At 42.5% G+C, this 25,546-nt stretch overlaps 1 protein-coding gene across 1 annotated transcript in view; it reads right to left on the bottom strand.

Moving 5' to 3' along the window:
• Positions 1 to 25,546, bottom strand: part of XYLT1 (xylosyltransferase 1) — a 281,800-nt gene that overhangs the window by 160,213 nt on the left and 96,041 nt on the right. The gene's annotated exons all lie outside the window — the stretch shown is intronic.

Below are 25,546 nucleotides of genomic sequence, written 5' to 3'. Positions count from 1 at the left end.
TATGAGATAGATAGATAGAGATAGCAAAAGAATTGAGGCAGCACTCCAATGTAGTGGATGAAAAAAGAGGTTTGTTTATTCACCCCACAGGCAGGCAACGTTTCGACCCGGCTCACTGGGATCTTTCTCAAGCTTGAGAAAGATCCCAGTAAGCCAGATCGAAACGTTGCTTGTTTATCTGAGGGCTCTTACACCTCATTCACACGACAGGGTCTGAGTGTCGGCCGATAAAATCGGCCGGTTTAATGCCACACAGCCCCCTGTAGGTAATGCCACCCAGCCCCCTGCAGGTAATGCCACCCAGCCCCCTATAGGTAATGCCACCCTGCCCCTTGTAGGTAATGCCCCCCTGCCCCTTGTAGGTAATGCCACCCAGCTCCCTGTTGGTAATGCCACCCAGCCCCTGCAGGTAATGCCACCCAGCCCCCTGCAGGTAATGCCACTCAGCCCCCTGCAGGTAATGCCACCCAGCCCCCTGCAGGTAATGCCACTCAGCCCCCTGCAGGTAATGCCACCCAGCCCCCTGCAGGTAATGCCACCCAGCCCCCTGCAGGTAATGCCACCCAGCCCCCTGCAGGTAATGCCACCCAGCCCCCTATAGGTAATGCCACCCTGCTCCTTGTAGGTAATGCCACCCTGCCCCTTGTAGGTAATGCCACCCAGCTCCCTGTTGGTAATGCCACCCAGCTCCCTGTTGGTAATGCCACCCAGACCCTGCAGGTAATGCCACCCAGCCCCCTGCAGGTAATGCCACCCAGCCCCCTGTAGGTAATGCCACCCTGCCCCTTGTAGGTAATGCCACTCTGCCCCTTGTAGGTAATGCCACCCAGCTCCCTGTTGGTAATGCCACCCAGCTCCCTGTTGGTAATGCCACCCTGCCCCTTGTAGGTAATTCCACCCAGCCCCTTGTAGGTAATGCCACCCTTCCACTTGTAGGTAATGCCACCCTGTCCCTTGTACGTAATGCCACCCTGCCCCTTGTAGGTAATGCCACCCTGTCCCTTGTAGGTAATGCCACCCAGCTCCCTGTAGGTAATGCCACCCTGCCCCTTGTAGGTAATGCCACCCAGCTCCCTGTTGGTAATGCCACCCAGCTCCCTGTTGGTAATGCCACCCTGCCCCTTGTAAGTAATGAAACCCTGTCCCTTGTAGGTAATGCCACCCTGCCACTTGTAGGTAATGCCACCCAGCTCCCTGTTGGTAATGCCACCCAGCTCCCTGTTGGTAATGCCAACCTGCCCCTTGTAGGTAATGCCACCCTGCCCCTTGTAGGTAATGCCACCCTGCCCCTTGTAGGTAATGCCACCCTGCCCCTTGTAGGTAATGCCACCCAGCTCCCTGTTGGTAATGCCACCCTGCCCCTTGTAGGTGATGCCACCCTGACCCCTGTAGGTGATGCCACCTAGCCCCCTGTAGTTGATGCCACCCAGCCCCCTGTAGTTGATGCCACCCAGCCCCCTGTAGGTTGCACCCATCCCCCCCCCACATTCCAGGAGAAGTCACTGACTTCAATGTCCATATATCGGGGATTTCGCTGCAGAAGTGAGTGACATCGCTGTGTCCATATATGGACAGTGTAGTCACTCACTTCTCCTGTAGCGGAATCCCCGGCCATAGAGTCGGGGATTCCGCTGCAGAAGTGAGTGACATCGCTGTGTCCATATATGGACAGTGTAGTCACTCACTTCTCCTGTAGCGGAATCCCCGGCCATAGAGACGGGAATTCCGCTGCAGAAGTGAGTGACATCGCTGTGTCCATATATGGACAGTGTAGTCACTCACTTCTCCTGTAGCGGAATCCCGGCCATAGAGTCGGGGATTCCGCTGCAGAAGTGAGTGACATCGCTGTGTCCATATATGGACAGTGTAGTCACTCACTTCTCCTGTAGCGGAATCCCCGGCCATAGAGTCGGGGATTCCGCTGCAGAAGTGAGTGACATCGCTGTGTCCATATATGGACAGTGTAGTCACTCACTTCTCCTGTAGCGGAATCCCCGGCCATAGAGTCGGGGATTCCGCTGCAGAAGTGAGTGACGTCGCTGTGTCCATATATGGACAGTGTAGTCACGCACTTCTCCTGTAGCGGAATCCCCAAGCACTCTGCACTGTGAGGAGGAGGAGGAGGAGAGAGAGCGCGCGAGCGACGGAATACATGGCCTTCACTCGGGACACATTCCGGTGATGGCCGTGTATTACCTGGCCCCATAGACTTCTATGGGAGCCGGGCGGCCGAGTAAACGGCCGAAAATAGGGCATGTCCCATTTTTTGACGGCCAGGTTTCCCGGGCCGTCAAAAGATAGGTCGTGTGAATAGCCCCATTAGGGGTCTATTGTTCCTAATGCAGCCGGGTGACGGCCGATTTATGAACGGCCGTCACCCGGCCGGGAAACCCTGTCGTGTGAATATGGGCTTAGCCTGAGCCTAGGAGGAGTTCATGGTTTGTATGTTCTCTTCATCTTTGCGTCGGTTTCCTCTGGGTTTTCTGGTTTCCTCCGACACTCCAAAAACATCCTGACAGTTTGGCATCTTATGAAATTGGCCCTAGTGTATATGTGTCTAATATGGGGAAATTAGATTGTGAGCCCCACTGGGAACAGGAGCTGATGTAAGTGATGATCTCCATACAGCGCTCTGGATTATGGTGGCGCTATAGAAGCAACGAAGAGCAAATATAGGTATTAATGGACTTTAAAATGTAACTTCACCCAAAAAGTATAATCCCTCTATTATACTGTGAAACTATTTACTGTATTATAAGGGTCTGTTCATACAGGTCGGATACGCTCTCAAATTTTGGTGCAGTTTTTTGGCTGGAATGTCCCCGGCGGAAATCTGCATGTAAAAAAAAACCCATATATTTATCCTCTGACACCCTGCCGACCGGCCTCCTGAGATGATATTTTATCCCATGTGACCTCCGCAGCCTGTGATTAGCTGCCACTATCACATGGGATGACACGTCATCCCAGGAGTCCGGCCTGGATGAAGAAGCACAGAATTCTGGGTAAGTATACTTTTTCTTTTAGGAGTTGCAATTTTGTGGCGGAATCGCAGCTTTTCTACCAAAAAAAAAACGCAACATCTGCTATTTCTTGCGGGTGTTTCCTTCCCATTGAATCCGAAACCGCAACGCAGGTCAATTTCTGAGCGGTTTCTCCGCTCATTATTCATGCAGCGTGTGAATGAGATTTGTTTAAATCTCATCCTTTTTGCTTGTACTGTATCATGCTGCATATTTGTTGCGGAAAATCTGCAGTATTTACGCTACGTCTGAACGTGCCCTAACCGTAGGCCCTGTTTCATTTCTAGACAATTCAGTTTTGATACATATCCCCCAAAAATTTTTATGGAAATGTACAGGAACTCTAGTCCAACAATTTCCATTATCATCCATTATCATACTGTTTCTGTGTAACACACTGAAACGTTCATTCCTAATTCAAAATCAGCATTCACCGTGTAGCAGAGCTGAGTTTTACAGATCCAGTAGGGCTGAGTTTGCCATTTGGTACAACTTTTCAGGATATCTGCTAGTTTTATATATAGAGCTGTTGGCAAATCTACTAACATAATCTGATCTCACAAAGATATAATGATGCACCAGCAAGAAAGTGATAAATAAGAAATCTAGCTCTGCTGCATCTGTAGCCGTGAATCTTTTTGTAACGAGTTATTCGAGAATCTATACACGGCAGTAATGGATTGTTAAAAATCATTCTGCTTGTTCATGCTGCCAGCACTGCGGCCGCCATGGAGGATGGCAGAAAGCAACTCAGACAAAACAGGCCTGTGACAGCACAGGGAAGCTTTCAGCACCGGGTCTGTGGTTAGCAGCGGGATGAATCCCTGACTGTGATGAACAGGAAACACCAACGTTCAGCTTCACAAAAATCTCCAAACACCCCGGACAAGCCTGATATTGTTTCATACAAGTGAAAAAACTGTTTAGCAAATTTATACGTGTCAGTAAGTAAATGCGGCGGCCGCCTCTCTAGGTGAATGATGAATCAACCCAAACTATTCCATCTTACTTTGCCCTAAGCTATTCCTTTCATTGGGAAGGATACAAAGCACAGGACTATTCCACTGTAAGACAGACGGCTTCTATGATATTAGATGCAAAACCACTAACCGGCCTTACATAATGTAAAATATGCACATTGCCCTCACATACCGACAGGCCACAGGGAATCAATCTGGGACCCCGACAGCGCAAAGCGTCAAGAGACGTAACCACGAAACATCTACCAGCGTACTTATCATACGGTTCCGGGTAAAGGGCTTTTTCTTGCTCTCGGAAGAATTAATCTTATTGGTTTAACCAAGCGTCCTGCAATTTGTCTTCCTATTTTGGATCCCATCTGTGCTTTTCAGTTGTGCTTTTATATCAACAGGCAAAACTGTTTGTGAATGTCAGACACATATTTCCCAAATTTCCGCCTCCAAGAAAAACAGGGATTAGACAGATTGTATTTCTAATTGTCCAGTCTCATTACTTCCTTAGAGATAAGCGGTTCAAGAAATGCCTGGTAGCGGCATATCTCCTCCCTCTAATGGCATGTGAGTTTGGTAGAGCGAATGAGGGCATTATCTTGGGTTAAGGGGTTATCCACAGGATAGTTGAGAAATGCATGATCGCTCCGCCCCCTGGGACCCCCACCGATCACTAGAACGGAGGTCCGGAGTGCCCCGTTCCTCCACCTTATATGACTGCAGGAGTTTGAATGGAGCGGTGGCCACCAATGCCGTTTCCTTCAGCCATATAGACATTGAATATCTCCATACATATGGAATCCGATAAAGAATGTCACCCTTTTTTTCTGTCGGATTCCAAATCCAACTGATAAGACCTCGGCATGGAATCGGAGGCATACAGAGGCACTGTAAAAAAAACTTATTGACCTCTATGAAAATCCTATTGCGGCTCTATACAAAACAGAATTATAATACAGTGGTGTGAATGAGCCCCTAAGGGAAGAAACATCACCTCGTAAACCCCAAAGTGTATACAGTTTCCATATTTAATAATATTCAAAGAAAGTTATATGACTTAAGGAAACACTCCGGGCAAACCTGATATATCGTGTTATACCTGCAGAGTCTATTTCCCCATCACATTAACTTTTCGAAGCCACATTTTGAAACACACTCAATACCCCCACATTACATTATGGCAAAATAGTAGAGTCTATAGGCTACAGAGCACCAACCATTGCATGTTAGCAGAGTCTATATGTGCTAATAGCAGTTAAGGAGAGAGCTTGTCCTGATTAGACTCCCCCCCCCCCCCCCCGCAGGTTATTGATAGAGTCCTACTTGTAGAAGAAGTGTAATAATAACACCCCGTTGAGGGATTGCTATAATTGTAGTTGCCTAATATAAACTATTAGGAGGAACCATAAGCACTGTCCCGACTTTTTGCTATAGACGACAGTCCTTCTTTCATTTGCACTAGTCCCTGAATGTAAGAACACGATACAAAAGCCATAACCTAATTCCAACCAGCTAAAATGTACGTCAGTTGTGGGAAATAGTCCAATCGCCTCCAATAAAAACTACATTCAAATTATGGAAGGGAATGGCAGTCGTTTTTGAGTCCGTTTCTGAATGTTAGGCCATATGACATAAGTAGGTCACACAATGTCATTCTTTTTACTCTTTTCTAGATTGCCTGAAAACAAAATTGCTACATTTAATAGTTTCACCGTAAATAAACCTCACAACATTTACTGTTATTCAGGGCGTCTCACTACTCAGCATAACCAGTGTATGAGAACCAGTATAAGAAGCTTTCTTCCCCAATACCTGGACCCACGTCACCAGGGGGCATACATGCCACACATTGTTCAATAGCATGGCCCCAAATGCAAACAATGCCCTAAATTCTCTGCTCATAGTTGTTTAGCTGTTTGATAGAACAGATTCCAATCTTCAAAAATGGACGATTTACAGGGGTTTCCCCATGAGAGACATTTATGACATATCCACAGGATATGTCATAAATGTCAGATAGATGCGGGACCCGCACTGATCTCTAGAACGCGGCCCCCTAAACCTCTCTGTGCTCCGGCTGACTCGTGTGATTTCCGACCATGAAGAAGGAAACAGCATAGCTCGCTTAGCTACGCTGTTTCTGTAAGTTCCATAGAACTGAATGGTATTTACGAAAACAATGTAGCTTGCGTGTTACGCTGCTTCCATAACTGCCATTCACTGCTATGGGCGTTACAGAAACAAAGTAGCTCAGTTAGCTGTGTTGTTTCCGTAATTCATGCTCGGAAATCACATGTTGCAGCCAAAACACAGAGCAGTAGAACGGGGTTTAGGGGGCCGCGTTCTAGAGATAAGTGCTGGTCCGCATCTATCTGACATTTATGGTATATCCTGTGGATATGTCCAAAAAGTCTCTATGGGAAAATCCCTTTAACTCACTAATTAGGAATTAAATTGTCTTAACAATTAGGCTATGTTCACACGGCAAACAAAAAACGGATGTAAAATACGGAGCTGTTTTCAAGCAAAAACAGCCCCTGATTTTTCAGCCAATTTTTAAGAAACTAGCGTTTTCTGCAGCATTTTTTGAGCTGTTTTTCTATTGAGGCTCCAAAAACGGCTCAAGAAGTGACATGCACTTCTTTTTAAGAGGCGTTTTTTTTACAACGGCCGCGTAAAAACCACCCCGTGAGAAACGGAATGTCGTTTTTCCCATTGAAATCAAAGGGCAGATGTTTGGAGGCGTTCAGCCCCCGTATTTTTAGCCGTTTTTTGGGGCGTTTACGGCCCAAAAAACTGATTAAAATAGGCCGAGTGAACATACCCTTAGGCCATGTTCAGACATGGCGGAATTTTTCCTCGGAAAATGTTGCTGCAGATTCTTTGCGAATTTGCAGCCACATTTACATATTTGACAGGTAATTCAGACGTTGCAGATATCACGGCGGATTTCAGCCTTTACAATGCAAATGCTGGGATCCGCAGTGAAATTCCGCTTCTTCTCTGCAATGGAATGAGCATGCAGCGGAGGGAAAATTCTGCACCGCAGCCTCATTTCCGCACAGTTATTTTCTGCAACGTCTGAAGTTTCCCAAAAATGTATAGAAAGAAATGTAAAAAATGGCTGCTGCAGAATTCCACTGCGGACCGTCCACAGCGTAATGCAACAGCAATTCCGCTACGTCTGAATGTGCCCTTAAAGGCTATATGTGCACTTTTTCACATTTTTTTTTTTGTTCCATTTCATCAAAAATAAAAACAGATGTAAACAACTATTAAAATGGCCTCATTTAAAAAGTAATTCGGCGTTTAGTGTACACAGCTCCTAGGCAGAATTATCTGTCTCCATGGTTACAGACTGCAAATAAATTCCGTGTAGTCTAATTCTGTAGTTCCATACTCCATTCAATCTGTTCCCACATTTTTCTAACCTACCTAATGTAATTTAGCAAGAAGGGTACAGATGGAAGAGAGTATGACAGCAGGATCAGACTACAAAGGGTTAGTTTATAGCCTGTTAACATGCAAATACAAAGGTCTGCATGGGAGCTGTAAAAATACAAAGGTAAGATGGCTGCAGAATTCTGCTGGCTTTCCTTGTAAACCTAGAAGCTTCTATCAGTCCCCTTCTATTGCTAAATTGTAAATAGTAGGGTTGGATGGGAAGGAGTAACACATAGATCTGCATAGGAGCTGTAAACACCAAACGGTAGAGCATTTTTAATCAAGACCATTTGCAAAGTTACTTCATTTTTTATTTAAGATGCATTGGAACAATAAAAATGATTACAAAACTGTGCATGGCCGGTAAATTCTGATCTACACTACTGTTAGGTAGGTCCTGCCTTTAGCACTGTTCATCTGGATCTTGGTTCAGGGACAGAATAACAGACTGACACTTGGGGGAAATGAAAATCTCCATAAAAATTAAACCGTATATGCCATTTTGGGTGAGGGTAACTGACACTGACTACTTTATCTATTTTATCTATTATCTATTTTAAGCTAAATGATTGCGATTATTACACTAATACAATTACACAACTTTGCAGTGTGATATTGTCGATCATCGTTTCTAATAAATCTTATGGGGTTGCATATATTTCATAGAACATAGCATGTAAAATCGTATTGCGACACATGGCATGAGATAAGTCACTGTGGAGCGCCACCTTTACATATACAGATGTAGCCGTCTTTAACTTGACTTTTACTGCGTTAAAGGGAACCTGTCACCAGCATTTCACCTATTAAACCAGCAATACCAGGAGGTAGTGGGTGAAAAATCATTTCTATATAACCTATAATTGTCTTCTTAGTCGGCTCTGTAGCTTTAGTATTCAGTTTTGTTGTGTTCCCGCACCGTATGTGAATGAGCAAAGAGTAAAATCTTAGTTTGAAAAGAGTCAAATCTTCATTCCTCAAGTCATTCCTCGAGTTAACCACGCCTCCTTACTTTTGATTGACAGCTCCTCGCCTTCCCCCAGCACATAAAATCCTGCACTTGCGCATTCATGTCCTCTTCTGGTTTGTGCATAAAGGGACACCGGATTATTACGATAAAAGGCGCAAAATATTTGCAGGCCATTATTTACAGTCGGAGGAGGAGTTTAGGAGAGGGGATAACAGCAATGAACTTTTGATAGCAGCGGCCAGTGAGGGATATGTAAAGTTCAATAGGTGAAATTCTGGTGACAGGTTCCCTTTAAATACACAGTAGCAAGAAACTTTAACTTGATTTTTTCAATGGTTTTCCATGGCTTAAAGAGGCTCTGTCACCAGATTCTCAAATCCCTATCTCCTATTGCATGGGATCGGCGCTGCAATGTAGAGAACAGTAACGTTTTGTTTTTTTAAAAACGTTCATTTTTGGCCAAGTTATGAGCTATTTTATATATATGCAAATGAGATTTGAAATGGACAATTGGGCGTTTTTTTTTCGTTATGTCCAACTGGGCGTGTATTGTGTTTTTAACTGGGCGTGTTTATGTGTATGACGCTGACCAATCAGTGACCAGTCAGCATCATACACTCATCTCCATTCATTTACACAGCAGCGATGTGCAGCCACATAAACAGAGATTAACGTTACTGCAGTGTCCTGATAATGAATACACATGAAATCCAGCCTGGACGTCATGTGTATTCATTATCAGGACACTTCTGAATCTTTTCTGTGAGATTTGCAGCAAGGGAAACTAAATCTCGTTTATCTCCGAAATCTCGCGAGATTTCGTTTCCCGTGCTAGAAATCTCAAAGAAAAGAGTCAGAAGTGTCAGGATTCTGAATACACATCACGTCCAGGCTGGATTTCATGTGTATTCATTATCAGGACACTCGATTAACATTAATCTCTGTGTATGCGGCTGCACATCGCTGCTGTGTAAATCAATGGAGATGAGTGTATGACGCTGACTGGTCATTGATTGGTCAGCGTCATACACGTAAACACGCCCAGTTAAAAACACAATACACGCCCAGTTGGACATAACGAAAAAAAAACGCCCAATTGTCCATTTCAAAGCTCATTTGCATATCTATAAAATAGCTCATAATTTGGCCAAAAATGAAGGTTTTTTTTAAAAAAAAAAACGTTACTGTTATCTACATTGCAGCGCCGATCACATGCAATAGGAGATAGGGATTTGAGAATCTGGTGACAGAGCCTTTTTAAGTGATAAGTTCTCACGCTGCAACAAGCTAACAGAGCCAAACTAAGGATTGCTACATCTGTACAATATATCTATATTTATGTTTGTAATACACAAGAGACAAGAAAGTTTGAACAGCACATTCCAACAGAATTAATTTTTTTTTTATACAGGTGCAAGAAAACCTGTGACTGCAAACAATACTTGACACAAGAAAATGGCGACAGCACTCTGCAAACACTAATGCCACCTAAACACTATAAAAAAATAAATGTGCATTGCTGCTGAATCTACTTACAATAGTGAGGTTCTTAGCACACATTTTGATCAAATTGTGTGAGCCCACCTGCCACGACAAGGCGACGTCTTTAAGGTGGGTCCCTACCCTGCTCATACACCCAGAACTGGGACTAAGCATATCTACATATTCTTGGGGATGGTAGGAACCAGCATTAAACTAATTAAAATCACCCAGGCCAGAATTTCCATATACAGTCCTCCATTGTTGATCTTGCACTCCTCCCATTCTGCCCTGGTTGATTTTAATTAGTTTAATGCTAGTTTCTACCATCCCCATATATATGTAGGCTTAGTCCCAGTTATGGGGGTACAAACAGCGTAGGGACCCGTCTTATAGAGGTCGCCTTGTTGTGGCAGGTGGACTCACACAATTTGATCAAAATGTGCGCTAAGAACCTCCCTATTGTAAGTAGATTTAGCAGCAATGCATATTTATTTATTTATAGTGTTTAGGCGGCATTTTCTTGTGTAATATATTTATGTTTGAATAAAACAAGTAAACCCATAAATTTCTCTCTGGTATTTACCAGAATATGTATTCCTTAGAGACGACTTCCAGTCAAAGCACATCACTGACCTCAACATCCTGACATGAGCTTAAATTATATTTCTTCCATTATAAACAGCATCGTGCTCAGACTCAGAGCCAAATATATCTCCCGTCCTTTCAATTATGTGCAACTGTATTTAGAAAACATATCAGAAAACACAGGTTTAGTCTTACCAGCAGATGCCCAGCTCCTCCTGCTAGTGATCAATACCAGCCAAGCTCTCTGGCATTTATTAGCTAACAGAAACGATCTTGTTACAGCAATTGTACTTATAAGTAATAGAAGCCAGGAGTCAGGAACGTCTGCGACTACACATTATATCAGCTGTGTCCCACTCATATCCCAATATCCGCTCCCTCAAATGCTTTATAGACTGATATACACTGTTGAGGTAGTACAATGTGTCGCAACGTAAAACACATTATTAAGAGCATCTCCACCTTAAACATAGCTATTAAAAATTATTTTCAGCTATCCCTTAGTTATATCTGTTTTTAGGAAAGTTGGGCGATAACAAATATGTCCAGATTAATCATAGAATTGTCCCCAGCTTTTCCAGCGTTCTGAGCGGCAAATCTGTCAGTGATCGGCCTTCGATCATATTGGCGATCAGAGATTTTCGAGAAAAAGTTATAACCAAGAAATTGCTAAATCGACTTTTTAACAAGTTGACAGAAGAGTGAAAAAAAAAAAAGAACAATTTGTACAAGAGCAATCACAATTAAGTGGTGAATGAGCCCCAGCACACCCCATTTCTTCATGACGCAGATACACGAGAACGCCCTCAGAACTCATAGAGACGTGTTACATCATTACTCTAAAGGACACTTGAAATCTGGTCTATGTTAAACAATGAGATGCAGCATTCTCTCTGCTCATATTTTCAGCTTGAATAGTTCTGTACTGCACATTACATTTCACCAGCATTAGAATATCACTGTTAAAGGGGTTCTCCGGGAATATATAAATAATATGTCTATAACTAAGCACTAGACATGTAGCCCTTGCCATTTATAAACAATTGTCCTCATAATTTCCACCCACATAAAACAACCATACTGCCATATAGTGCCAAGATAAGACTACCATATACAGTCCACATAATACCATCGTAAAGCACCCAAATAATATTCACTATACAAACCATACTTAACATAATACTACCATATAGGTCTCACATAATAAGGAAATTCATTTTCCAAATAATGCCACAACACATAAATAATAGTAAGTGATTGTAATTTGCTTCTGGGGTTCCCATTCTCGAGGGCCCCCTTGCGAATAGGAGCCCTGGGCCAGGACAATTTGCCAGCCCCTAAAACTGTCCCTACAGATGTGATCTAACATAATACATTTTGAAATCAAGACATAAAAGGATAGGAAATTATGCCATATCGCTAGTACTGCCGAGACCCGACCCTCAGAATGATGTGGTGGCAGCGCTGCAGCTACTGATTGACCCATTAATGGGGCTATGTTGCAGAGTTTGTTTCCATTTACTTGTCCATGTATAGGAGAAAGGTCCGGAGGGATCAATGTATGTATCCCGTCCAGGTGGAAGAGATAAAGTGGCACAGTGATGTCACCATTTCAAGCAATTCTTTTCTTTCCCAGAATCCTAAAATGCAAATCGGTCAATTTGAGCGGAGATATAGAGACATGGGTTATACTAATATCTGAATTGGTAGATCCGCCATCGGAAATATCTGTACCCCATACAAACATATGGTCAGAGCCCCTTGGGCTCCCTTCTACATTCCTCTTCCTTTATCTTGGACCCCATTGTAAATTTTTGGTGGAGCCCTGGTAACCCTTTTCGCTCCCATACACAGTGGCCCACTGTATCTTGCAATGTGAGGGGCCCAAAAATCATATTCGATGGGTCACTGAAGAAGGTGGAAATAAGACTTTGTCAATTTCATATGCATGAACAAAATGAACCCGGCTTTGTCCCTTGTGTGCCCGTACATATATTGGTAGTGTGCCGCTCTACCGTTTTGCTGCAGTTTTTTTATTTGGTTACTAACCACACAAATTGTAAAGATGAAACACATTAAAACTATCTGCGTCACCAGTACAAGCCGTGCATCCAAAAATTGCAAGGCAAGCTACAAAGCCACGTGAGATATTGGCGCGTGGCACACTACTGCTATGTGCACCGCAATGGAAAACTGTGCAGGTCCTGAGGGATAATTACCAGGCAGCAGGTAAGAGCTGACACGTGAGCATGGGTACTTTTACTGGATGGCACAGCATGTGTCGCCCTGATGATGGCCCTGTTTGCCATACAGCAGTCTTGAAAAGCTGCATCAAGCCGTGTAGAAGCTGTAACAGCAGCCATATTGGTTGTTACCCAGCTTTAGTAGTGACAGATACGGTATATCGAAGAAATGGCGCAGCAGGTAAAAACAGTGAACTTATAAGGACTTAAAGTAACTAGTGATTTTTTTTTAAAATTTGTATAGAAAACACTAATTTAAACAACATCAGCGCTAATGAGTGTATACAGACAAAAATATTACGCATATTACACATATATAATAAGTATACAGACATTCAATGACGACGTATATTAATACCATTGTCCCATTAAATGCTGGATTGTTTTTTATAACCGTCACAGGTATATCACAGCGTTATTCTTCCGGCTCCGCAGGACTGCCCTCTAACAGTCTAATATACGCAGCCCTTACAATGGCAGACCTTTCCGTTGTTCAGTATTTAATGCTGCTAATCATGCAGATTAGTGTGAAACAATTACAATAGCTAATTAAAGGACAGCGCATATTTTTGGCACCCTCTCAGTCTGAGCTCAAGGGAATTTTTAACTCAAAGCTGAAGATTACCAGGGAAGAAATCAGCGACTCCGGCTTCCATGTACTAGCCGTGGAATCTAGATAATTAAATACCATATAATGTACAATACTCACTAGGATCTGCTACAATAATAATAATTGTAATAAAATATTAAAAGGGAAAAGAATAAATCGAACAAACAATGCCACTAATTCAGATGATAAAATAACAGCCAAATCTATTTGTGCAACTCTATTTTCCCTTTTAACTGAGCCCTGGATGTGTTCAGATTTTTTGCAATGCACACTGTATTAATGCCTATCCTCATTAAACACACTTTGTGGTTGGAGGCGTTATACATTTTTTTCCAGAAACAGCGCCACACTTGTACATTGGCTGCATCTGGTATTGCAGCTCATCTTCATTTAAGTGAATGTAGTTGAGCAGCAATAGACACAGCCCTTGGACAAGAGTGGTACCGTTTCTGGAAAAAAAAAAGTGCAGTTGTTTCTAATACAAAATGTAGAACCTTTGTAACGTCCACAGCCGCGGACCGTTGTTCTTACCTGCCCCCCGATGGCCACGGCCATGGACGAAAGAGTGCCGGACGGCATCTCCCTCCTGAGAGACGCCGGCATTAACTTCCGCATCACTGCACTGGTTCCCGTAGGGTGCGCGCGCTCGACCTTAAAGGGCCAGTGCACACACATGTGTAAAATCTGTAATTAGCCCATGATCACCCTGGACTATAAAAAGGGCTCTGCTCTTTCACTCATTCCCTGAGTGTTGCTGTGTTTACCCATGTTAGTCTTAGCAAATGGTCCCTTAGTGTTATCCTGTTCCCGTTATTCCCGTGCCCTGCTACCTGTATCCCGTGCTATATCTGTTCCAGTGCCTTAGAGTGTTGGAGTCGTGTTGTGCCACCGGTCACGCCTGCTGATATACACCACGTCTGGTGTCTGCAAGTTCATCTGTTCATCAGTAGTAGAGTTGCTTGTAGCAACCAACAAGATTCTAGCTTTCATAGTTTAGACACCCTTTGGAAAATTAAAGCCCCAACCAAAATGGCTGCCACTTTCCCCAGCACTAGTTTTTTTATGCCAAGCCTTCCTTTCGGTTCACAGATAACACATAGTTTGCAATATTTCCTCTTCCTACACTTTTCCCCCTTGTTTTGAATGAAGCTGCATAAGCTCTTGTTCAATATTCTCACATTGCTTGAGTGGGAGGATCCCAAAACAAGTCTGTGTAGGATGGTAAGGTAGTCTGCTGTATAGTAGACCGCAATTCTTCTGTAGCTGTAAGTAGGTCATGTTTCTGTCATAAATGACATGTAGATTTTGCTTTGTGATGTAGGTTGGCTTGTGATGTATTATTGGAAGTTAATTAAATCTAACTAAATGCAATATTTTCTACCACATTGCTAGAAAATACAAAGTATACTGCTACCACATCAGCTACATATTAACTCCTTGTTATAAACAGATCAGATCAGAGAGGGATTTAGGCTTCAGGAATTTGCCTTCCGGGCAGAGACAAAGCAGTCCCTTGCCTTTTTCCAAAATTATTGTTCAGAAAACGGGGGGGGGGGGGGGGGGGAGAGAATAAATGAAGGCTACAAGGGGATTATAAGAGAAATTTATGGAAGACCTTTTACCCTTTGGATTGTTGTTCGTAATACAACAGAATCAAAGAAGAGGATGAGATCATAGTAAGTTTGGGCAATAGTTTTTTTTTTTTTCTAAACTTTAGTGTCCCTTTAAGCTAAAAAAAATGATGAAAGGAGATTTTGCTGTAATTGTTCAAGACCAACAAGGAGCGACTCAAAAGTAATTAAGAGAAAAATATTTAAAAAAACACGAAGATCTTTACCGTCTCCACCTCCCTCTTTTCTTCATTTCAAAGCTGTACTCTGCAACCTATTATCATCAATTTATTCTCATTTCCAAACTAAATTTAAGATGCAGTTTACAATGTGCAATCTGTAATTATTCACACTTGCATATTCCCGAACGAGAAAGGAGTTCATTAGATAAATGCTTTATTACGACAAAACATTGACAGTATCTGGACCTCTACTGTCTGCCATTATCCACATATCAGCCACCAATCATTAGTTTATATAATCACACAACCATGAGACTATACGGACATATGTCATAAGAATCTTTTTTTGGACCATCCCTTTTGTTTAGAATGGTTTTCCAACAATAAACTGATCACAGGGAACAGCAATCAGCTGTGATCTATTGGAAAAACTAGCAGCAAGTTTAATTTACCTGCAGTGCCACCACAGGGGAAATTAAGCATTACATGATGGGTGAGCTGGGTCCTCCAGAGGGAGAGACAATGTTTGTAGCTGCTCTCCACTCTTGCTAATAGATAAATGTCCGGACCAGAGACCCCCTTCTATTCCCTAATGGGTTGTATAGAAAATGTATTGTAGTGTGCATATGGGATCCAAGTGACCCCTTTAAATTTGAAGAGGATCTGACTGCAAATAGAAGTATTATTTGACAAGGTAGACATATCTCCCGCTGTTGTTTCCAGTGTTTTTTCAGATAAACAGGTAATGGATTTTTGGCGCCACGTTTGATAACTCCATAGATCTTTCATTTAAGGTGTCGATCATTTGGTACCAAAATAGACCAACACATTACACCATGCTGAATTTCAAATACGATAGAAATAAAAAGGGTAAATATATGTGCATAAAATGAGGTTATTTTTGCTAAACAGATTAATTTGATCTATTTTTCCAGGTTTACCCTTCAAATACTGTAAGATTTCAATAAAAAAAGTTAAGGGTTTGTCTCCGATTGTACATTAAAACGGCTACATTTGCATAAAATATCATAGAGTCTTACTTTTCATGTATTTTGCTCCTAGGCTGCTATTTCTATTGACACCTAAGTGGGTGGAGAAGCTAGCTACTTCCTTCCTCATTGAAACATTAGAGTAAAGACCCTTTACAATGGCGAATTATTGGGCAAACGACCTTTCACAGAACGCTCGTTCCCAATTATTGCCCTGTGTAAAAAGGGGAACGATCAGCCGATGAATGAGCAAACGGGAAGAAGCGCTGCCGACATGATAGAAATGTATGAGGTCGAGTGAAAGGAGCAAACGAGCGCCGATCAACGAGCTGTCTCGTTAATCAGCGCTCGTTTACACGGCCCACGTCGGGCCATGTAATACCACCTTAAGTCTCTGAGCTGTCTGACACACTCCTGATGGAAAAATAAACATTTTATCATTAATACTAAGATATGTTTTAAACAATATCTGTGAGGGAGGAATAACTGGAATAATGGGTGGAAAAAAAAAGAGCAGCCCCATAAGAGCTAATATGGCTGACTTGGCAGCTGTCAGGAAAAGTATGGTGTAAAAACGGCTGAGCCTACAGGAGAAAACTGAAGTTACTACACATAAGCATCCAGGAATGCCGTTAAGTTTTTTTATTATGACCAATGGTACTAATAAAAAAAAACAGAAGGCGAACTTTCCCTTTAAATTAACAGAATACAAACTTTTTAACAAATATGAACCAGATTTGTCATTGCTAAACATTACTATAATGCGAAACATAAACCGGTTATAGACAGCAGACAGCTACAAATGCCAAGACTCAATTAGAATGATTAACAATGTCAGGATTTGCCTTACAGTCGTCTTGCTGCCAGAAATACTACATTCAAGTGATGAGAAATACAGGTATTTGTGACGTGACCTCAGATGGCTGCTGTCCAAAGTGTCTAAAATATCACAGCGATTTTTAGAACTATACCAGACTATATGATCACTGGATCAACCTACATTTATACTGGTTACAAACAAAATGTAAGGACACATCAAAGTCATCCGAATGGCATATTGGGAAAGACCATAATAATAATATGTCATTTCTACTTTCGATGATGGATGGACGGACGCTTTGTTTCCCCCTATTGAACCTGAGAAAGGCAAAAAAAAAATCACTTGAATTGGCCAATCTGCCCTAAAAGGGAAAGATTTCCGTCCTGATCCCAAGTGGCGATCAGATTGATCATTTTATACAGGCCACATTACTCAGAGAAGACTACTGGGGACTACATTTCTTGTCACGTTTGACAGAAAGCAATCTTGTTCTCTTTTCAAAGAAGATCTGCAGCATCTAGGGCATTTCAGAATTTTGTTATGAATAGAAGGAGGAGTCTGTTGGAAACGTTAATACTCGGGGCAAAAGTAAAAGGGGCTGAGGGCATGGTGCATGGCATAGGGTTTCAAAGTACACGAACGTAAGAATCTTTGTGTCATGTACCACCCAATTCATGCCACAATATAGTATATCAGTTTTGCCCGGAGTGTTCCTTTAAGCCCCCCTTTTTTGTCACAAAATTAAATTGAACAGTGCTATAGGTCTATAACATAAGACTATTTGAAACTGTAGTGTAGAGCATGGAACTGTGGCAAAAATGTAAAAAAAACAATTATATAAATAAATGTTATATAATAAATCATGGGGCTATCCTCAGTAATCGAGGCTGCAGTCTATGGGGGCCTCATAAGTCATAAAAAAGCAATAATAGGTCTTGTCCTTTTCTGAACCGATATCTACATTTTACTGCATAATAAAGAAGAATGTGACGGTTGTTACATAATATTGGATTATATTACAACCCGGCTGATAATAGAGGCCCTTGTGGTTATTGTGGTGCATCACCCCCGTAACACAAAACACTGCAGAACTGCTACTGCACTTATCATCCCGCTCAATAAAAATCAACTATAATTACAGTTAATTCTATTGATCGGAAGCTGTTTGGTGTAGCTTGTATTTCTAACAAACATTGTCTGTGGTCAGGAATAATGAAACCATTTCCCATAATTGTAGTAAGAATAACACAAGACTACCAAATTTACGGTATCTAGACCATAAGCCTGCTGGAAAGAGTGGGAGATTCCATCCAGTGTCTGGTTTTCTAAGTTTATTTATCTCAGGATCTGTATTTTTATATCTCAGCTGGCGTTAGAGTTTAGAACAGACATTTTGGTAAAATAAAGCATAATCCTGAATGCTAGTCATGGGGCAAGTGACTCTCTTGACATGTCTATTTTAGTAAATACTTGTATTCCCCATATAATAACAATTCGGGGACATATTTTTCGAAGAACTCTACCTCTGTTATTCTTCCTAGAAATTTATGAATAAATTGACAACTGGGTGTTACTATTCCTCTTGTCAAAGGGGTGTGTCCTTACACAGTCTCACTCTGACAGCACTGATTGGACATTGTCAGTCAGTGTAGGGACACACCCCCAACTAGTAACACCCAGTTGTCAATTTATTTATACATTTCGAGGAGTAACAGGAGAATTCTAAGAAAAGATGCTCCAGAATTTTTATTTCATAGGGAATACAAGTAGTTAGGCCCCATGCACACGACCATATTTTCATCTATCCGTAAATACGGACCCGTAGTCATCCTAACACTTATCCGTATATACGGAACGGTATCCGCAAATATGGTCCGTAGTGCATCCATATTTGATCCGTATATACGGATCCGTGAAAAAGAGGGAGACTGAAAATTATGTCACCAACATGTTGTATATCAACACTTCCGTAAATCCGGACTGTTTCCGGATGCACATCTGTACCTGTTCACATTTACGGAAGCGCCCTAAGACTACTATGGGTGGAGTCTGTGCCGTAAATATGGACAATAGGACACGTTTTTATAATTTTTTCATATACATATATACATTTCTTCCACGTATGGTATTGATACAAAAACGTCCAATCCTGTTTAACAAGTATCTTTAGCTTTGTATTCTATATTGGAATACAAAGGTCATTGGATAAATTACCATATGTCTTGAGACTTGTAAATAATCGAACAGGACACCCATTCTTCTCTGCTCAACTTAGGGCCTGTTGACATCAGCGTTGGCTTTCCGTTCCGGGGTTCCGTCGAAGGATTCCGTCGGGTGAACCCTGCAACGGAAAGTCAAACTGAAACCACAGCTTCCGTTTCCGTCACCATTGATATCAGTCGACTGCGCTATTGATTCCGTAGTTAAAATGTAAACCAGCCGGAATGGTGACGAACGGAAACCATTAGCAATGTTTCCGTCACCATTGATATGTGGTTTCAGTTTGACTTTCCGTTGCGGGGTTCATCCGACGGAAACCTCTGACGGACCCCCTGGAACGGAAAGCCAACGCTGATGTGAACAGGCCCTTAGTTTTGCAGCTGTTTAACCTTTAAAAAAAAACTTATGACAGCAATTCCTGTTCACAAGTTAAAATGATCTTTGACAGGTAAAATACATTACAGATTAAGAAGAGGAGCAATATTATGTGTATGCACTTTAACCTCGAGAGTAATGATAAATGCACAATGCAGCCCCAAAGTGTTTAATAAAACCGGTTACATCTGTAGATGACCAACCAGGGTCAGACTGATCATTTGAGAAAGAGGGCACTGCACGAGAGTTCAGAGCATTAGGGGGGCACACTGCTCTACAACTAGGAACTGCCCCATTATCTTTATGGAGGCTCAGAGCAGTTTTCCTTATGCACAAATCCCGCCACACAAGGTAAGGCTTCGTTCACATCTGCGTCAGGGCTCCCTCCGTTCATGGATTCCGTCTGACCTTTCCGTCAGGGGAACCCATGAACGGAACCCTGACTGAAACAAACGGAGACCTTGTCTCTGTTGTGCAAGGGTTCTGTAGTTTTGACGGAAGCAATACCGTAGTCGACTGCGCTATTCATTCCGTCAAAACGAAGGAACCCTTAGGGTATGTTCACACGGCCAAATTTCAGACGTATACGAGGCGTATTATGCCTCGTTTTACGTCTGAAAATACGTCTCCAATACGTCGGCAAACATCTGCCCATTCATTTGAATGGGTTTGCCGACGTACTGTGCAGACGACCTGTTATTTACGAGTCGTCGTTTGACAGCTGTCAAACGACGACGCGTAAAAATACAGCCTCGTCAAAAGAAGTGCAGGACACTTCTTTGGACGTTTTTGGAGCTGTTTTCTCATAGACTCCAATGAAAACAGCTCCAAAAACGGACGTAAAAAACGCCGCGAAAACGGCGCGAAAAACGCCGCGAAAAATGCGAGTTGGTCAAAAAAACGTCTGAAAAGCAGGGTCTGTTTTCCCTTGAAAACAGCTCTGGATTTTCAGACGTTTTTGTTGACTACGTGTGAACATACCCTTACACATCGGTGTCAGAAGGAAACCATTTGCACCGGATCCGTCACCATTGAAATCAATGGTGATGCAAACGGAAACCTATGCTTTCAGTCAGGGTTCCGTTCATGGGTTCTCCTGACGGAAAGCTCAGACGGAACCCATGAACGGAGTCCTGACACAGATGTGAACGAAGCCTTATAAAGTAAAAAAATGTTTTTATTGAGAGTGGTAACTCATGTCCCACATTTTCCAGGGGCCCAGGCAATACACAGTCTTCCCGTGACTAACTGGAGTTCCCGGTTATCAAAAATGATTACTGGACAACTGCACTAAGTGTATCCAGTTCCTGACTTTCTCCATTATGTTTTTAGCGTTCTGCGTTCTGCATTCTGCGCTCATACACAACTGCTGTTCTCTTTCATTTTGTCCGGCAATGATTTAGAGATTCCCAGAGCAGACAGATTTGCAGATGTTCAGTGTGACATGTGTAGTCTAGACCATTAGCTCAGTCACTAGTAGCTCGCTGGCTTCTCTCAGTAGTATCGTACAGGCCTTTGCTTCTGTGCAGAATGTCTTCTGGCTTCTCTCCAGACGGATCCACTCAATATGACTCAGAAGGCGCTGCACTGAAATGTATCAGTTTTACAAGTAATAAACCTCACACAAAACACTGATATAGTAGGCACCGTCTGGCTCTGTGATTGTTGCGAGAAGCTGGCAGACAGGCCGTTCTGGGACCAATGGTTCCACAGCAGCTGGAAAGCCACACGTCTATTTATGTCCTGCCAACTGACTTGACTGGCTATATGACGCCAATAAAATTGTAGGGGTAAGAAATTAGAATAGTTAACCAAAATGAGCAACTGCAACACTACTAAGGGTACATTCACACAGTGCAGTTTTGGTGCAGTTTTTTTTAATGCAGATTTTGGAGCCACGACCGGGAGTCGATTGTAAAGGGTAGGAAGGTATATAGGAAAGATTCTACTTTTCTCCTAGTGGTGGCTTAAAAACCGGACCAAAAAAAACGGCACCAAAACTGCACTGTGTGAGGGAACAAAAATACAGATGCAGAATGAGATTGTTATTTTTGCACATATTTCATAATATCCTAAAGTGTAGCTTGATAACTCTGGACTCAAATATAAAGGAACTAAAGGAAATATACTTTATGTTTGGATTTCTCACCATTTTCAAGATCTCTGCTTGTTGTCCCTTGATGGCAACATTCATGTTTACATTCAAAGACCTATTACCTCTTAAAGCTGAGAGTTGGATGCAATTGTATCCAACCAAGGTAGCCACAACCACATGGAGCTTATTGGTCAGTTAGATCCAGAGGCACATGGATCTACAAACAGCGTGCGCTTTAAATCAGTACCAGATATCCTATTACTATCTATATTAGCCTGGTGACAGATTCCAATGAAAGGAGATGTCCGGTTTCAGCAAGTTAATGTTCTGTTTTGTATAATTAAAAAATGTTTTACAATTTTACAATATACATTATTAATTTAGCAATTTCAAGACCTCTGCTTGTTGTTATTCAGTAGAAACATTCATTGTTTACTTCCAGTTGATACAGTTCTATCCTGGCCATGTGATGATCACACAGGTGCACGGCTCGTTACAGTTACAGTATCTGAGTATAAGAGCTGTGTCTTCTAATGATTCCAGTACCTGTGTCTATCACATGACAATGTAACGATCCCAGCACCTGTGTGTCCCCCACATGACCATGTAACGTTCCCAGCACCTGTGTGTCCACCACATGACCATGTAACGATCCCAGCACCTGTGTGTACCCCACATGACCAAGTAACTATCCCAGCACCTGTGTGTCCACCACATGACCATGTAACGATCCCAGCACCTGTGTGTACCCCACATGACCAAGTAACAATCCCAGCACCGGTGTGTCCACCACATGACCATGTAACGATCCCAGCACCTTTGTGCCCGTCACATGACCATGTAACGATCCCAGAACCTTTGTGTCCATCACATGGCCATGTAACGATCCCAGCACCTTTGCGTCCATCACATGACCATGTAACGATCTCAGCACCTGTGTGTCCACCACATGACCATGTAAGGATCCCAGCACCTTTGTGTTCATCACATGACTATGTAACGATCCCGGCACCTGTGTGTCCACCACATGGCCATGTAACGATCCCGGCACCTGTGTGTCCACCACATGGCCATGTAACGATCCCAGCACCTGTGTGTCCACCACATGACCATGTAACAATCACAGCACCTGTGTGTCCACCACATGACCATGTAAGGATCCCAGCACGTGTGTCCATCACATGACCATGTAACAATCCCAGCACCTGTGTGTCCATCACATGACCATGGACAGAATTGTATCTACTGAAAGTAAACATTGAATGCTGAATAACAACAAGCAGAGATCTTGAAAACCATGAGGAAATAATACAGACATTCTATAACTTTTAATTATAGAAAAAATAACATTAATTTGCTAAAACTGGACAACCCCTTTAAGGCTGGGCTCACACCTGCGTTGCTGCTTTCGTTGTTCTGCTCCGTCAGAGGAGCAGAACAATGGAAATACCGGAAGCACCAGCTCCGTTGTATGACGGACACCAGTAGCGGCCGCCAAACCCTATTGACTTTACAGGGTTCTGTCGTGGTGTCTGTGGTTTTACCGGAGACAATAGCACAGCATGATGCGATATTGAGTCTTTTCGGCTGGATCTGCGACGGGGGCCCCTAATGAAACCTGCAACGCAGATCTGAACAAAGTCGAAGCTTTACATATATTAAACTGGAAAACCTCATAAATAAACATATTGCTCACGCATTTTACAAGCAGTAGAGTTTAGATAATCCTGATGCACGGGTGCAGTGAGTTCACATTCGCCATGTTTGACCTGCACATCTTTCAGCGGCCTACAGGCTGTTGTTTATGGCAGCCAGTAATATGTGAATGAGGCACAACCTACAGGCTGTCCTAAAACAGCCTATATCTTGCGGACAGACTGAGAAAAAAAGCAAAATTTTCATCTCTGCTCTGCTGTTTTATATGAAGTGCGTAAAGATACAGACCTAATTCTTCTCAAAGCAGAGGGTTTGCTACATGGTTTTCCATTCTTCTGTTAGCTACCCACCCTGAGCTCCAGACTGATACATTGTAGTAGACAGGGGAGAGATATATATGTACACTAGGGGTATACTACAGTTATACTATATCAATATGCTATGAGTTAAACAGAGTTATTCTTTAGTCCTATATTTGTAGTTGTTTCTTCCAGTCTGTGGTCACCAAATACAGACACTTATTAAAATGATCCCAATGCTCTTACTACACAAGTCTCACATTCCGGCAAAGTACAGGTGGAGTTTGGCATTTGCACTGTAGGAGTGAATAGTTTGGTGTCTTAACATGTATGATGTCTCCACAAAATCAATATGGAAACAATCAATACAACTGCCAGACAGGAACCCACAAATCATAGAACGAGTGACTTTCTATAACTCCGTACCGCTGACCTCCAGAGCTCCTCTATCGCCACCTACTAAAAGGACAATTAGACAGTTGCTGGGAAAATATCATCAAAAACTTCTCTGAAAAGCACAAGCAAGATAAATGAGGAATACAAAAGTATCATGAACAAGAAGACCAACCGTTCAAGAAAATTGTTTGGAGAGTGGATAATCTACAATAATATCAAGGGGTTTATACCATAATGGTGGTTTTGGGCTTGTACATCCAAAAATTATTGATTTCAAGATCTCAGTAAAAATATATATTTTGTTGAATTTTTTTTTATAAGTGTTTAAGAAATGTAAACCCATGAATGCAATTTAGAAAATTGGAGTAGAGGTCATCACCTAGGTCAAATGTTGGTCAATGTGATAGATTAAATGGGTACCACTAGTAGAAGTGGTGAGTCCATCTTAACCCCCGCCCAACTTAACATCTTAACCCCCACCCACAGGTCACATGTAGGTTAATGTGAAGACTTGCATGGGTTCCACCAAATGCCAAGTTATACTGAAGGCAAAAGGAGCAAGAGCCCAGGGGACCCCAGTTTCCTCCAGCTCTTCCTAGACTCTACCAGCAACAAGACAATTTGAAAAGATTTAAAGCATTCCTCCCAAAGTAATATGTGGCAGAGGAGCTTATTACGTTGCTTTTATAACTAAGGTTTAGAGCACTACTCTTCTTGTATGAAGTCTCAAGGAACCTTCAACCAAGGGTCAGGTCTGCTAAAATCCAACATGGTGAGACAGTTCGTCTGCCTTCATACACATTAGATTGTTGTCCGATTCTGCTGACATCAGCAAAATCTGGCCACAACCATTGAGGCCCCATGCACACAACCGTAATTGCAGATCAAAATACTAATCCATTCATCCCTCATACCTTCCCGTATATTTACGGGAAGATGTCTGGGCCGTAGGAAGCATCCGTAAAAAATAGGACATGTCCTATTTTTTTATTTTATGGACCGTGCTCCCATACTTTATAAGCACGGGCCGCAAATGCAGGTAACTGTCCGGGGCCGGCCGTGCCTGTAATCATGGGCCGTGCACATGGCTATGGCCGTGTGCAGGGGGGCACTAGTGTTTTTGTTTATGGATTATATGAGGAGGGGGACCCCATAAAAAATTTTGCATTGGATATTTTACATAAATGATATTTCAGTGCGTTATCCAACTTGAAACTTTTAATGTCTTATAAATAATACATCGGTAGCATATGGTGTTGACAGACCTGCCTTGTTTGATTTTATAAAGTCGAATTGGAGGAATTATGCGCTTGTCTTTTAGCATGGAACTAAATTTGGGTTCACATTTATCAGTTGTTTTATGCCTGAGTTGGAGTCAACTGATGACAAAGCTGTTCACTTTGTGTATCAGTCCAGTGAACATTGCATGACAGAATTTTTCTGTCTGGCGCAGAGAGACGTCCGGCGTCACAACTGATGCATTGGATGCGAAAAGTGCTCCCATAGGAAAGCATAAGATCAATGCTGACATCAGTTCCCCTGATCAGTGGTACAGCATTGCTGTACTACACCAGAG

Source organism: Rhinoderma darwinii, chromosome 6 (assembly GCF_050947455.1).
Source record: "Rhinoderma darwinii isolate aRhiDar2 chromosome 6, aRhiDar2.hap1, whole genome shotgun sequence".
NCBI lineage: Eukaryota > Metazoa > Chordata > Amphibia > Anura > Rhinodermatidae > Rhinoderma > Rhinoderma darwinii.
Note: the sequence above shows the minus strand (reverse complement) of the source record. Positions and strands in the feature narration are given on the sequence as shown.